This window comes from Prorops nasuta, unplaced genomic scaffold (genome assembly GCF_024137725.1).
Source record: "Prorops nasuta isolate Cenicafe-Biocafe unplaced genomic scaffold, Cenicafe_Pnas_1.2 PNAS00035, whole genome shotgun sequence".
In the NCBI taxonomy this organism is placed as follows: Eukaryota; Metazoa; Arthropoda; class Insecta; order Hymenoptera; family Bethylidae; genus Prorops; species Prorops nasuta.
Genome location: NW_027116832.1, coordinates 874,083 through 890,689, shown reverse-complemented (window position 1 = coordinate 890,689; position 16,607 = coordinate 874,083). Strand labels below are relative to the sequence as shown.

The following is a 16,607-nucleotide window of genomic DNA, read 5'->3' as shown; positions in this document are numbered from 1 at the left end:
TCACAATTTCTTCGGATTTTTCTTGGTTCAAATAGAAAATATATGTATGAAAATGAAATATTTTTTTGGCTTTCTGTTTCAGATCAAAATTAAGAGCTCTATCACTCCCGCCAACAGAAGACTCGGATTACGGATTACCCAACAAATGTGTCTAATAATCGGCTGCATTTTGATATTTTTCTTTAAAAAAATTTTTTTGTAATGTTCAATTCTATACTAAAATATTCCTAAAAGTTCGCAGGAGTTGGTTATTTTTTTCTATCTTAAAAAAATTCCCTAAAAAACGGTTTTTTAGGCCTTCCAAAGCAGGATACCACCTTAAGCCTTTTTAATTTTTGTTTACGTTTCGGAAGGACTCCATTTCCCAGAGTGTACAGAGTACTAGGTGTATGTCTTTCATAGGAGTCCCCGTGCCCACTTCTCCTCGTCTCAAGCCTCCAAGTTGCTTAGCACAACCCTGCCTTGTGCACTTGGTAGGCTTGGCTTTTTTAAATAGAGCGCCGGTTTTTTCATCCGGTCTTCTAGATAGCTGATGGTCCGGGGTTTATCCTAGACGTTAGCTTTCACCCACTCGAAAACCTATATTCCGAGTCGGTAATTTAGGGTTTGAAATAACCACTACTAATCGTTAGCTTTTCTTTAATATTCTTTATGAACGGTATCTCGATAGGTAAGGAGAGAATCTCGTTACAAAGTTAACATTTAATTACCAGATGACTTGAAATTTTTACCCGATAGTATTATTGAATTTACTAAACTATGTACATTATTATTTGGTAAAGTATGTATAACACATTAAACTGCTTAAAATGTATATAGATAAAAATGAATAGTTTATTTACTTATTCTTTAATTCAGGTCAAGCTTGTATTAAAACACTACAAGTACTTTGTTGAGTCTCCCTATCCAGACGTACTTCAAAGGTTATTGAAAAACCCTGTTATTCAAGAATGCAGATTAAAAAAGATTATACATGAAACATATAAGGATGATGTTGTTACGTCCGCTCATATTAAACGTAAATATATTCAAGTAAGTACATTGTAAAAACAATTTGCTTAATTAAAACAAAGCTATATATAAGACATCATTTCATGGTTTACAGTTTGGTGTCAGACCAATGCCAAATGCTCCAACAGTTTCTTTTTTTTCCTGGAAAAATGTAAGCACCAGAAGGTACTACTCAACTTACAGAGGAATCAGCTACAGTTCCAGAGGATATTACTACACTTTTATAATAAAATAGATACCCATACAGCACACTTGACTAAAAGTTATCCTATAGACATCTTTTAGTCATCCAATTGACTAAAAGACACCTAAAGGATGTCTTTAAGTCATTTGGTACTGTATGCGTAAACAAGATGATGCGGAAATCAAGACTGTTTATTTTGAAGTAAATCAAGAGAAAATTGAAGTAATACAAAAGAGAAATGTATTGAATTGGAGCATCGTTTACTAGCAGGGTATGATTTTCGAATTGATACTGTTAATCCTAACAATAATTTTGATTTAAAACCATCAGCAGTTTTAAGGCCTTATCAGGAGAAAAATTTGAGAAAGATGTTTGGCAATGGTCTAGTAATGTCTGGGTGTAATAGTGTTACCATGTGGTATTGGAAAAAATTTAGTAGGAATCATAGCTTGCTGTACAGTAAGAAAAAGAGCTTTGGTTTTATGCAACTCCGGAGTATCGGTTAAGCAATGGAAACAGCAATTTGAAATGTAGTCAACTGCTGATGACTCCCCATACAGCACACTTGACTAAAAGTGGCCTTATAGACATCTTTTACTCATCTAATTGACTAAAAGACACAAAAAAGATGTCTTTAAGCCACTAGGTGCTTTTTGGGTCGATGATATGTCGGTTTACTAGCGTAGAAAAAAATAAGCCAATGTAGGTTGTGGTATTTTAGTTACAACATATTCCATGATCACACATACACAAAAACGTTCTCGGGAGGCTGAATAAATTGTGAAATGGTTGCAGGAAAAGGAATGGGTTATTATGGTCTTGAATAAAGTGCATACGATTCTTGCTTGTAGGAATCTGAGGCTGTGATGGTGTGAAATATATAAAGTTTCGTTAAGACAGAAATATTAGTTTTTATTGTTTATTACTATTCTGCTCAATCACTGTCAATTCGTGTTACATTTGATTTTAGATCTTTCCTATGGATTGCCACGATTATTATACACACAGTTTTTTATTCTTTTTCTAGCTTACAAGTCCGTTAAAACTAATAGCACAGTTTCACCGGAAGCGCCGTGCTGCCCTCAATACATTCTATATACCTTTATGCTCGATTTTCAAACCTAAAAATTATTCTATCCAACACTGCAAAAATGTTCCGTCGAGTACTAACAATTGTCCAGTCCCATTGTAAATTAGGTTTAACGGCTATATTGTTAAGAGAAGATGATAAAATTGTGGATCTACACTTTCTAATCGAACCTAAGCTTGTAATGTTTGAAAATGCGAAGGGGGTAAATGAAGAATATATTTCTTTACTTGAATAAATGCGCCGATGTTCTTGTCGGTAGTACGGCTATTATAGGTGGTAAAGAAAATTATCAAATGATAAAATGACCAAATGATATTTTCGCCAAAAAACGGTAACATGGAAGATGACCTAATAAGAATATCGCCTAAAAACGCTATATTCACATTGGTCAAAAGCCGGTATTACAGTTTATTGATTAAATCGTCTGAATGTCTAAAATTGAGGAGCTGGCAACCAGTGAAGCCAGTAGTGGGATTCTGTAACTCTTAGCGACAACTTTCGGTATCGTTAAGTCCAGTTACCGACAGAAATCGCTAAGTGCGATTCTGAAACACAGAGTCAGCGATGATTGTCGCTTGTAATGTCGGTACTGTCGATAACCTACCGAATCCTACCGAATAAACGTACCTTTCCTTTTTAAGAAAACTCTCAGTTCAATCTTAGTTAAGCGACGGAGTTACGAACAATTGAAGTTAATATAAATTGCACTAAACCGAATCAATCAGCTGAGAATTGATATTTCACTGAGTTTTTTATTGAAAGGAAAACTAATAATATCGTTATAACTTAACAACGACCGAGATAGATGTCGCTAGAGGTTCAACGGTACTAATATAAAATTTATCCGACGAATAACTTTAATAAACCTTTGCTTTTCCTTGGACGCATTCCACCAAAAACTCACACTGCTCGTAATAAAAAATATATATCACATCAACTATTATATTGTGAGTGTTTTTGGCCTCAAGTGGGTCATTCCCCTTAACGACAGGTGCCGGTATCGCTAACTACCGACAGTTATCGCTTGCGCTAACGAATGAGCGATTCTGTAACTTTAACTTTACGACAATAGTCGGTGCAAATCATATTTGTACGATAACGATAAAATTCGTTAAGGTTCTAGGGAAGTTGGTAATGTTGGCGTATTTAACGGTACCCGGCCCTTGGTCCTATAAAATTTTTTAAGAGGAGTATACTTTCTACCTCTTTTATGAATATGACTGATGCGGGACGCTATTCGCGCAAGCGCACAATAAAATTGAATGAGCTCCATGGGAAAGAGGCAATATTGTGGAAAGGGTTATGACAAATGTCAAATTACAAAATCAGATAAGTATTATTTTTAAATATTAAGATAACACTTATTTAATTTAAAGAAGCTGATTCTTTGGTCTATGTGTGTTACAGATTGCTGTTATAAAACTCTATTTGCAGTCGAATACAAGAAATCTCAGACTACCAAGATAAAGTAATCGGTGAATAGCTTTTGGAGTGGTCCTTTGAACAAATTTGCAAGCAAATCATTTGGGAGGAAATAACGTGCAAGATTCAGCAGTTTGTTGGAAGAAAGACTGGTTCCTCTCATCAAACTCTCTACAATACATCCACGTCAGATAAGGCTTTTTGTTTCTTATCAAACAGTAATTTTAACATTTCATTATAAACGTTGAGCAATGCTTTGTGTAATTTTCTCTTTGCACATTTAATATTTATTTAATTTAAAGAAGCTGATTCTTTGCCCCATGTGTGTTACAGATCTGCTTTTTGAAACTGGTTCTGCAGAGGAATACAAGAAATCTCAGACTGTACTAAGATTGATTAATCAACGGATAGCTTTTGGAGTGGTCTTTTGAACAAATTTACAAGCGAATCATTTTGGAGGAAATAACGTGCAAGATTCAGCAGTTTGTTGGAAGAAAGACTGGTTCCTCTCATCAAACTCTCTACAATACATCCACGTCAGATAAGGCTTTTTGTTTCTTATCAAACAGTAATTTTAACATTTCATTATAAACGTTGTGCAATGCTTTATGTAATTTTCTCTTTGAACATTTAATATTTATTTAATTTAAAGAAGCTGATTCTTTGCCCCATGTGTGTTACAGATCTGCTTTTTGAAACTGGTTCTGCAGAGGAATACAAGAAATCTCAGACTGTACCAAGATAGATTAATCAAAGGATAGCTTTTGGAGTGGTTCAATTATTGAAAATTAATAATTGAATCATATTGGAGGAAATAGCTTGCAAAATTTAGCAATTCGTCGGAAGGTAGCCTGGTTTCTCCCGTCAAACTTTCTAGAATACATTCATATGAAATAGTGCTTCTTGTTTCTTATCAAATTGTAATTTTTACATTTTTACTTGGTTTCTTTTTTCAATTTAACAATTTCAAAATTTAATGTTTGGAGTATTTTATGTACTATCGATCATTCTTAAATAATCTGAATATTGTTAATTACCTTATTCGAGATGTTATTAAAAATGTCATAATTTCTCAGCTTGCACGAAGAATTCTTTGAGCGTAGTTATCGTATTTCAGTTTAGTGCAGTAAAAATTAATTTTTTGCTAAAACTTTTATATATTATAAAGCATTTGGATTTTCAGAAAAATCTCAGTTTTACTTATCAAAATGGAACACAAAAAGAATTCTTTGTACAATAACTGCAAAGGTTGCGATTGCTTTTAGCACATTATTAGTCGTAATGATAAATGAGATATTCTGTTTTGTTGAGTCCATTGTCTTCGAATTTACCAAGTAATTAAATAACGTAAAACAAACGGGGTGTCCGTGACACCTCACGCACTTATCTACGTAAAAATAACACACGCCTAGTGGCAGATTAATATAGAAATGTAAAGTTTTTTTTTATAGGAAAAAAGCTATGAATGTGTGTGTTTCTTTTGTATTCTATCTTTTATTGTATTTTGATGCAGCTTTAAATAAAAACACTAAAAATTTTCTGCTAATCTTTTATAATATACCTTCTTTGTTTTTATTAACTCTTTAATAGCTTATACAAATTATGATAAAACATAGGCATATTTTAATAAAAGCGTGGATATCTCTGTCATTTAAAAATGCAATATAATGATTTTTTTAAATTGACGCGTGAAACTTCTAATTTTATAATTAAACATTTGTGAAATATATTTTTTTACTTGACTGAACTTGGATTCTTGAAAAAACGGTAACATGATTTTCATTCATTTTAATACAAATAAACAGATGTATGTTTATAGGCTTTCATTTCTCTCTCTCTCTCTCTCTCTCTCTTTTGGAAAAAGTATCGTAAAATGTTTGGATTTTCGAATAATTTTTATTTAAGAAATAATGGACTCAAAAGATATTTTTCGCAATGTTACAGCGTTCTGATGAAATTATTTCATTTTTCTATGCTTCATCTGCAATTAAAATGCAGTGCGCATTAAAAAATCGCATCACATTAAATTTTAAAACAGTTTGCTCAATCATAATCATTTCCTTATGATCGAGGAGAGTAGCAAGTTTATGTTAATTATTTGTTGCAAATACATTTTAGTGATCTGCTTATAACATATATCATAACTATAAACATTTTTTGTTGCAAATTTCATGCTTATTTTATTAATAAACATATTTTTCTCTTAAAATGAAATTAAAATCTTTTCATATTTCTTTCCACAAAGTTATAAACGTTTCAAAATTACTTTGCATTTTCCAATATGTCCTCAAATTTAACCATATTTATATATTGGCTAAGCAAATGCACTTAGTGCTTTGAAACCCTATAACTTTACAAAAAATAATCGTGATTAATTTTGACATATTAAATAATTAGAAAAAGTTAAAATAAATGTCAGCTACACATTTAAAATTTGAATATTTTTTTCACCGAAACTGTGTCCTACCTTTTTCATTTTTGATGATAATAAATTCTAACATTAAACGAACCGAGGATTTTTAATACACGGGTGTTTATATTTAAAAAGGGTCATTGACCGGCAAATGGTAGCTTTAGCGTTAAAGTGTAGAAATTGAACAAATTGCATTGATGTTTACGAATGCTCTAACTTTACAAAGAGAGCTTACACAACTCTACCTGCTTTCAAATTGTACGATAAAGCTTAAACATTATGATGCTTTAATTATTTCAAGATTGAGGAAAAAATTGTTACAGTTCTCGCATACACCTATTCTTGCTAAAAATATTTACGTCATTGATTCTATTAAAATCCTACAAATATTTTCATGAACATTTCATAAGCTAAAACTTTTAAGTTTAATTACGAAACAGAATCTTGGTTATACTATAAGTTTATATAGCACAGTTATCCTTGATCAAATTTGCCTATTTGGAGTCAGTTTTCAATCGCTATAATTTTTTGGAAGAATAAAGTTTACCAAATTGTAAAGGATTCCATTTCCTCGAAGTTTACCGGGGGTTCTTTCAAGGAATGCATTATTAGAAGCCACCTAGTGTTCTATTTTCTGATCCCGAAATCGCGTCTCGACAGAAATGATCACCAGAAAAACACAAGGGTCCGGACTTTTCATCTTTTCAAGGAGTCCGAAGAAGTACGATGGATTAGTGATCCATTCATCAACTTTCCAGGTTTGCAGTCGCCGTCTCTCTTCCAAATAAATTATATTCATAGCCAATTTTGTTTTCCAAACCACTAAAGCGTAACCGTCGATTTATCATGCACATGAAATACAAGCTGTAGGACATAATTTTCTTTCTCTCTCATTCGAGGCGAAATAATTTACTGTTTAATTTATTTGTATATTTTTTCGTCAGAATACTTGTTGCGACCGGTGAGGGTTTAAATGATAAAATATTTCTCTGTATAATTTTCTTTGTATATATTTATAGGAAAAATAAAATATATTAATAAACAGAAAATGTAAAAGGACAGGAGTATTATACATAATACAAATATGATTAAAATGGCGTAATTATTTGTTCAATTGCAGGCTAAATAGTACCGTTTAAACATGCAGTTTAATTAAAATGTGATTTATAATTCCAGCAGTAGTGCTAATTCTTCATTTAGGATACATGCATCTGCAACGGAATATTTTGTATAGCGACACATTTTTATAAAAAGCTATAAATCGTAATTTTTATAAATATAATAATATATACCTTCATTTTGTGAAAGTTTATTTATTTTCTCTATTAAGTTTTCTTTGCTTAAAGCAATTGAAGTGAGGAAACTATAAATTATCCTTTCCTCATTTTCTGACGTAACTTGTTTAAATCCAGTCTTCCACAGATTTTGTAAATTCGCCTCTTCAAGTTCTTTTGCTTTTGATTTTTTTCTTCTTGTTATTACTTTTGCTCCGTTCATATCAATAATATATAATGTAATAATCTTTTTTAATTCGTCTATTAAACAGAAAATATAATTGGTTTGTATTAATAACTCATTTAAAAAACAATTTACAGTTAAAATTTAATTATTAAGTTATACATACCTATAAATTTAAATATATCTGGGTGTGATCCCATTTTCTCCTTCATCATTTTATGATAACGCTCAATCACATTATTTGTACGTATTTTTTGGTTGAATACACACAGCGTTTGGCAATCAACGATATTCAACCAAAATCTTTCAATATACGTTATCAATTTCTTGAATATTTCGAACAGTCCTGCTTGCTCTATTTTTCTTGTGATTATTGCAAGAGCTTCTATCATTAAAAAGGATGGGAGGAGCGGTATACTGTACAAAAATCTTAAAAATATATTAGCTTTCGTTTGTGTGATAGGTGATAAACCTTTTAAATCCTTAAATATTTTTAAAGTTTTTGCATTTTTCCTCACATTCTAAAATAATATGAATATACAGTTATTTCGGTTATTTACTTTACTTCCAATTTTATAGATACTTACATAAACGTAATGAAAGTAACATCCTACAATTGCTGCTTCTGGAAATTGTTGTTGTACAGCATTTTGTAATGCCCTTTCATAATCAATATGAATAAATTTTGGCTCTAAATGTGGCATAATTTTCATTTTTAAAAATGCAAAAAGCTTTTCATAAAGTGTCTGTGTTTTACCATTGCATAAAGCCCATAAAAATGGTACTGCCTGTTTCTAAATAAACATATATATTTAGGGCTAATTATAATTATTTAAAGTAGACAAAAATTAAGAATCTAAAGAGAATTTGTAAGGGTCGAAATTAATGCAAAAGATGTTTACCTTTGGTTTATATTCTGTCATAAACGTAATTAATTGATAAATATTTCGTTTTTTTGTTAACTTTGGAGTACATTCGAAGGTCCCATCAATGTACAGTCTTTCAAATGTTCCCATGGTTTTACACATTTTTTTATCATAAATGATGATAAATATCGTGTCACTCTGTACAAACTCTTGAATATTTAGTTTATGACGACTTTCGCCTATCCTAAATTTTAAATCGCTTTTATAACTGTCGTTATTTAAGATCACTTCTACATTCTCCATTGTCATTGGAATCTTCGTATAATTTTTCCGTTTCCACTTTCTTATAGTTCGGTCTACAAATTGAAATGGAACCATTGTAGCTCCTGCAGGATTTCTGTGAATGGATAATAAAAAAATATTTGTTTATTAATTAGTATATGAAATTTCCAAATCCTAGCAGAACATTCATTTATTTTTGCAGATTCGAACCATTTTATTTTAGATATAGATAAGAATCTGACCTTGAAATCTGTATTACAGAAGATTTTCGGCAGTTCTTTCAAAATTTTTTTAATAGTATGCACAAAGATTGCTAACAGATTTCTGCAATAAATATGGATATAAAAACTAGACATCTTTCCATATTGAAAAAAGAATGGTTCGGGTCTGCAATATATTTTTTAAATGCTATTAGAGAATTAACGCAACTCATAAACCTACTTTAATGCGCAATGGTCATATATTTCCTTCGCTGATGTTGACGGCATTATACATTCAGATTTTGCAAAATTTTTCAATTTGTTTTTAAAATCGAGCTCAGTTTTCTTCTCCTTCTTTATTTTTGGATGGTTATGAGGTTTAAGATTTCTGAACGTAACGTCTTTATCGGAATGAATAATTTTCCCCCTACCAGGACATTTATTTTTCAATGAACATTTCAAAAATCTGAAACATTGATTGATGAGATGAGTTTACTATCTTTAATAGTTAAATAATTTATTTATATAAAAATAAAGTATAATTACGTCGTGGAGGTTCCATCCTTTCTTGTGTATGTATTTATTCTAAGATATGCATATCCATCCGGATAAATGTTACCTGTTATTTGTCCTGCTATCTTAGAATTACTCATTATTGCAAATGTTAATAAAACTAACACTATTAAATGCTAAATTATTTTTCAATTAGCTGAGCTTAACCTGAAGAATAGGGAAATTGCAATAAATGAATAATCGAAAGTTTGCAGGCATTGCTCATTTGTTTTAGTTAAAAGCCTTTTTATTATTACGACTACTTCGACTAATCGAAAGTATTCTCATTTCAATTTTGTTTATTTTTGCACATTGGTATTAAAAGTAAAAATCTTAAATAATTTATCCGGACGAACATTTCCCTGTTTTAGAATTATAACTTATAAATGAAAGGACGAAACCTGCCGATGAAATTCAATTTTTCTATTTAATTAATTTTTCATAGCGAATATTTGAAAAGTCTTCATTTTTCTTTCAACAAATTTTAATTACCCGTTAAAAAAAATTAATGCTTTCCTAGGGGCAAGTAAAGGAATTTTTGAAGAACCTGTAATCATCCAATTATAAAAAGAAGAAAAAAGCAAAGCAGTTGGATAAAACAAATTTAAATTATTTATAGTATTTTGAAAATCTCTTAAGATAAGCAACAAATATATGAAACAAAAAATAATGGGTTTTGTTTAAAAAATTAAGGGTAACCGTGAACAAAAAAATATTATGAATTTGTTAATATTGTATTTCAGTTAGAGGGTGAGACTGATAATATTTTATAGGAATCACACATTTTCTTCTAAAATTATCCGAAAAGCTTCAAAAATCTTTACGTTCATACCCTAAATACTGGATTTTTTAAAAGAGACATATAGAGTATTCCATTTTTAAGTGTTGTATTTTGAATAAGACGCAAGCTTTTTATAAAAAACTTTAGAAATCAATTTTTTAAATTGTAAAATTGGAGATTTTTGATTGTGAAAATTAATAAAATGTAAATTAAGAAAAGAGCCTTTCGGAATGCTGAAGCTTTGTCATTTTGACAAAGAATTACTAAATGTTATTTTCATTTATAATTTCATAATAAGACTATCACAGTGAAGAAAAAAATCCCCTTAATGTTCATTATTATATGAGGTTAATTATCTAACTGAATTATTTAAATTTTCGATTGCTTTAAATACAAAAAGATTCGTTGGAAATAAGAACAAATTTTCACAAAATGAATGATATATATTTATATATGTATGTCTATAGATTTACTGCTAAAAAATAGTATTGACTTATCTTTCTTAAAAACCAACAAATGCTGCAAATTAAGACAATTAATTAGCATAAATATATATTGGGCTTATAAGGCTAATATATATATATATGATGAATTTGAAGTTTCAAAATGTTTTAATTTTCAGTGTAATTAATATATCTTTACCACATCCTTCATTTATGTAATCTATATACTACAAGTCTGTAACAAAAGTTACACATGCAGCTTTTCTAATTTTCTTTAAAATATTTTTTACAATTTTCCTATAAAATATATTTAGCCTAGCGTGAATCCTGCATAATGAGCAAGAGATAAATTGACGTTTGAACATACGAGTAAAATGACTTCAAACACAAAAATATTTTATTATTTGAACGCTTCTATCGGAAAAAGTAGAAGAGGAATTTCAAAATTGTTAGAATGCTTACCAGAAATCTACAAATTAAATATATTATAAGGAGATGAGATTTTTTAGAAATCTATGGAAACAAAGAAGGAATTGATAATTATGATACAAAGTATTAAATGATCGCCTTTATTTAGAACTTAGTCAAAATACAAATAAATTACATAATAGTGTTAAAAATAATATTCTTGCATTTAATCTTTAACAAATAAAATTGTTCATTCTACTATCTGCATAAATATATATTGCATGGTAAATTCGAAGACAATAGATACTATATTAAACAGAATACCTCAATTATCATTACAACTAATAATGTGCTAAAAGCAATCGCAACCTTTGCAGTTATTGTACAAAGAATTCTTTTTGTGTTCCATTTTGATAAGTAAAACTGAGATTTTTCTGAAAATCCAAATGCTTTATAATATATAAAAGTTTTAGCAAAAAATTAATTTTTACTGCACTAAACTGAAATACGATAACTACGCTCAAAGAATTCTTCGTGCAAGCTGAGAAATTATGACATTTTTAATAACATCTCGAATAAGGTAATTAACAATATTCAGATTATTTAAGAATGATCGATAGTACATAAAATACTCCAAACATTAAATTTTGAAATTGTTAAATTGAAAAAAGAAACCAAGTAAAAATGTAAAAATTACAATTTGATAAGAAACAAGAAGCACTATTTCATATGAATGTATTCTAGAAAGTTTGACGGGAGAAACCAGGCTACCTTCCGACGAATTGCTAAATTTTGCAAGCTATTTCCTCCAATATGATTCAATTATTAATTTTCAATAATTGAACCACTCCAAAAGCTATCCTTTGATTAATCTATCTTGGTACAGTCTGAGATTTCTTGTATTCCTCTGCAGAACCAGTTTCAAAAAGCAGATCTGTAACACACATGGGGCAAAGAATCAGCTTCTTTAAATTAAATAAATATTAAATGTTCAAAGAGAAAATTACATAAAGCATTGCACAACGTTTATAATGAAATGTTAAAATTACTGTTTGATAAGAAACAAAAAGCCTTATCTGACGTGGATGTATTGTAGAGAGTTTGATGAGAGGAACCAGTCTTTCTTCCAACAAACTGCTGAATCTTGCACGTTATTTCCTCCAAAATGATTCGCTTGTAAATTTGTTCAAAAGACCACTCCAAAAGCTATCCGTTGATTAATCAATCTTAGTACAGTCTGAGATTTCTTGTATTCCTCTGCAGAACCAGTTTCAAAAAGCAGATCTGTAACACACATGGGGCAAAGAATCAGCTTCTTTAAATTAAATAAATATTAAATGTGCAAAGAGAAAATTACACAAAGCATTGCTCAACGTTTATAATGAAATGTTAAAATTACTGTTTGATAAGAAACAAAAAGCCTTATCTGACGTGGATGTATTGTAGAGAGTTTGATGAGAGGAACCAGTCTTTCTTCCAACAAACTGCTGAATCTTGCACGTTATTTCCTCCCAAATGATTTGCTTGCAAATTTGTTCAAAGGACCACTCCAAAAGCTATTCACCGATTACTTTATCTTGGTAGTCTGAGATTTCTTGTATTCGACTGCAAATAGAGTTTTATAACAGCAATCTGTAACACACATAGACCAAAGAATCAGCTTCTTTAAATTAAATAAGTGTTATCTTAATATTTAAAAATAATACTTATCTGATTTTGTAATTTGACATTTGTCATAACCCTTTCCACAATATTGCCTCTTTCCCATGGAGCTCATTCAATTTTATTGTGCGCTTGCGCGAATAGCGTCCCGCATCAGTCATATTCATAAAAGAGGTAGAAAGTATACTCCTCTTAAAAAATTTTATAGGACCAAGGGCCGGGTACCGTATTTAACGGGATCCCTCAAGCCCTCTGTAGGCAACATTACGGAACGAAAAACGAGAGAGAATTATCCAGCGCTATTTTTCGACCGATTTCAATGTCTTTTGGCTTGTTGGAATCGTTAGGACCCGCACCGTGTCACCAATAAAGCCGTATTTTCCAAAAAACGTAAAAAAAATAAAATTGTTTAAAAATTTGCATTAATAATATTTAAACGCAAAACAGATTGAAAAATCGGGCTTCTTTATGACGAGGTGCCAGACCTAACGATTCCATCAAGCCCAAAAACATTGAAATCGGTTGAGAAATAGAGCCATGCCATTGTCCCGCGTTTCTGAGGTGGACGAAAAGTAAAAATTTTTAGGAAGGAAGCTAGGCTTCCTCCCCTCTCGCGGCTCACGCTAACGTGTTCCCCCACTCCAGTATCGAAACTTACTTCGAGCTTTCCTATCATATTTACCCTATTCTCCTATCTGTAGCTATACATATATAAATACGGCTAAAATAATGTTGAGAACATTTCATTTCGCCGATATAATGAAATTGCTAAAAAAGTAATTACCATTTTGAAATAAAATTGTAGAAAAGGAGATTTCGTAATGCTTGAAATATAAGACATACGGCGAAACGCGGGACTATGGTACAGTCGTATTTTTCAAAAGAATTTGATGAGACTAGTCATAACTAAAGTCATTCTTCATGTAGATTGTCCTTAAAGAGCTCGCATTTTCGATAAAGATTATAGTTTTTCAGCTATGAACGATTGAAGTTGCACGGCGCACAAATACATATTTCCTCTCTCGCTTAGATCAGCTGTTGCGCATGTTCATCTTCAATCGTTCATAACTGGAAAACTAAAAGCTTTATCGAAAATACGAGCTCTTTAGGACAATCTACATGAAGAATGGCTTTAGCTATGACTAGTCTCATGAAATTCTATTGAGAAATACGCCTGTACCATTGTCCCGCGTTTTGCCGTAATTTCCGGTCTTCAAGCGTCACTGACTCGTTCATTCTGCTATTTATTTCGAGCAAAGTAAAAATGCACCATTGACTTGGGTGGCATCATTGAATAGAGCGTAAAAAGGGGAGACGCTTTTATAATATTTTCATAATTTTGCAACGCTTCTTTTGGTCATTATAACGCAAACTGTAACAAGATGCGTACTCGGAGTAAATAAAGTTGGCTTCCCCTCTCCCCTCTGCAGTTTGTTGCCTTGTTCTTCAGCGTATGTACACCAGCATAGTAGGCCTACATACATACAGGTGCGACTGTGTTAGTGACTCGTGGAGTGAGTACTGTAAACAAACACACATAGCGTTTACCATGTATGTATACGTGGGTCTTATTTTCAATCGCGAAATTGCCCTTCTAAATTTATTGTATTGCACCTTCTACGACAAGCTTCATAAGATTAAGAAATACTCATAGCAGCATGTACATTATCGAGAGCTTTTAATGTAATTTTTCAATGTGCAATCGTAATTTTATTTGTTCCGAAATAAATAGCAGAATGAACGAGTTAGTGACGCTTGAAGACCTGAAATTACGGCAAAACGCGGGACAATGGTACAGGCGTATTTCTCAATAGAATTTCATGAGACTAGTCATAACTAAAGCCATTCTTCATGTAGATTGTCCTAAAGAGCTCGAATTTTCGATAAAGCTTATAGTTTTCCAGTTATGATCGATTGAAGATGGACGTGCGCAACAGCTGATCTAAGCGAGAGAGGAAATATGTATTTGTGCGCCGTGCAACTTCAATCGTTCATAGCTGAAAAACTATAATCTTTATCGAAAATGCGAGCTCTTTAGGACAATCTACATGAAGAATGGCTTTAATTATTACTAGTCTCATCAAATTCTGTTGAAAAATACGACTGTACCATTGTCCCGCGTTTCGCCGTATGCCCTATATTTCAAGCATTACGAAATCTCCTTTTCTACAATTTTATTTCAAAATGATAATTGCCTTCTTAGCAATTTCATTATATCGGCAAGATGAAATGTTCTCAACATTATTTTAGCAGTATTTATATATGTATAGCTAAAGATAGGGGAATAGCGTAAATATGAGAGGAAAGCTTCGCAGTAAGGTTCGATGCTAGAGTTGGGGGAACTCGTTAGCATGAGCCGCGAGAGGGGAGGAAGCCTAGCTTCCTTCCTAAAAATTTTTGCTTTTCGTCCACCTCAGAAACGCGGGACAATGGTACGGCTCTATTTCTCAACCGATTTCAATGTTTTTGGGCTTGTTGGAATCGTTAGGTCTGGCACCTCGTCATAAAGAAGCCCGATTTTTCAATTTGTTTTGCGTTTAAATATTATTAATGCAAATTTTTAATCAATTTTATTTTTTTTACGTTTTTTTTGGAAAATACGGCTTTATTTATGACACGATGCGAGTCCTAACGATTCCAACAAGCTAAAAAACATTGAAATCGGTCGAAAAATAGCGCTGGACACTTTTCTCTCGTTTTTCGTTCCGTAATGTTGGCTACAGAGGGCTTGAGGGATCCCGTTAATACCAACCGAAAGAGGAATTTTTGTGTTACTTGACTATATCAATTTTGACTATAGCAAAATTATCATAATTTATTTAAAAGAAATATTAAAACGTAAGTATATTTTAATTAAAATAAGTATTAAAAATTAATGTTTTAACATTTTTTTGAGTCAGGCAATGTACAGTTAGTGCCTGTGTGCTATAGTTAAATAACACAATTAATTCTATATTTTAGAGAAAACCCCTGCATATATATATATCAAACAAATCATCTGGAAGTCATATATTTAAATTTAAGAAGGATATTGTAATAATAGTGTAGGGTATATGTATAATAATTTTATTAATTTCGTTTGTTAACATATTAATGCTATTTTCGTGTATCTTTCTACGCTAAAATAAAAATATTTTCTGAAATTATAAAATTATCTAATGTAGATCTGTTTTACCCTATTCGAAGTTCTGCCGTGTTGTTTCGCATCAGTTTCGATAGATGGCGCGAGGGCATAATCATCTGGAAGCTAAACGATGGGATCGAAGCGCCGCCTACCGGCAAGGATTGCTTTGGGACATGGCATGAGCAATCTCCCGTTTCATCTCTGGTTTAAGCTTCGTGGCTTTTCTGTACATTTGTAAACCTTTGTATATAATTATTTTTTTTTTTGAATAAAGACTTCCTTCCCTTTTTAAATTATGTTTTGAGATTTATTTTTGGAAAAACCTTCCCATCTGACCACAGGACTGGAGCCTACTTGGACGCTGCTTCGCACAAATTTTTGGTCCTTCAAGCCGGATATCCGGCAAAAAACGTTCGAAGTGCATCAGTGTTCCTGAGTGGGAGTTCCGGACTGTGTTTAAGGTGTGTTTTTGTTCTGAGATAGAATTTCAAAATGACTAGCTCAGGGGAATTATTAGAAGCTATAAATTACGTACCCATGATTCGGGATGAATTCGTTCGGTTGGTTGTTAACATCAAGAAGCGTGGAGTCAACAACTTCACCATTCCATTCTAGGAGAATAGGCTTGCCGCCTTAGAGAAGTGGCTTAGGGTGTTGCATAAAACTCACGTTAAGATCACTACTCACACTAAATCGGCCGAATTAGGTAAA

General features: G+C 31.6%; 1 pseudogene; it reads left to right on the top strand.

The window, feature by feature from the left end:
• The first annotated feature begins 651 nt into the window (after positions 1–651).
• Positions 652–2,520, top strand: LOC136783709 (general transcription and DNA repair factor IIH helicase/translocase subunit XPB-like; annotated as a pseudogene).
• Positions 2,521–16,607: the final 14,087 nt, after the last annotated feature.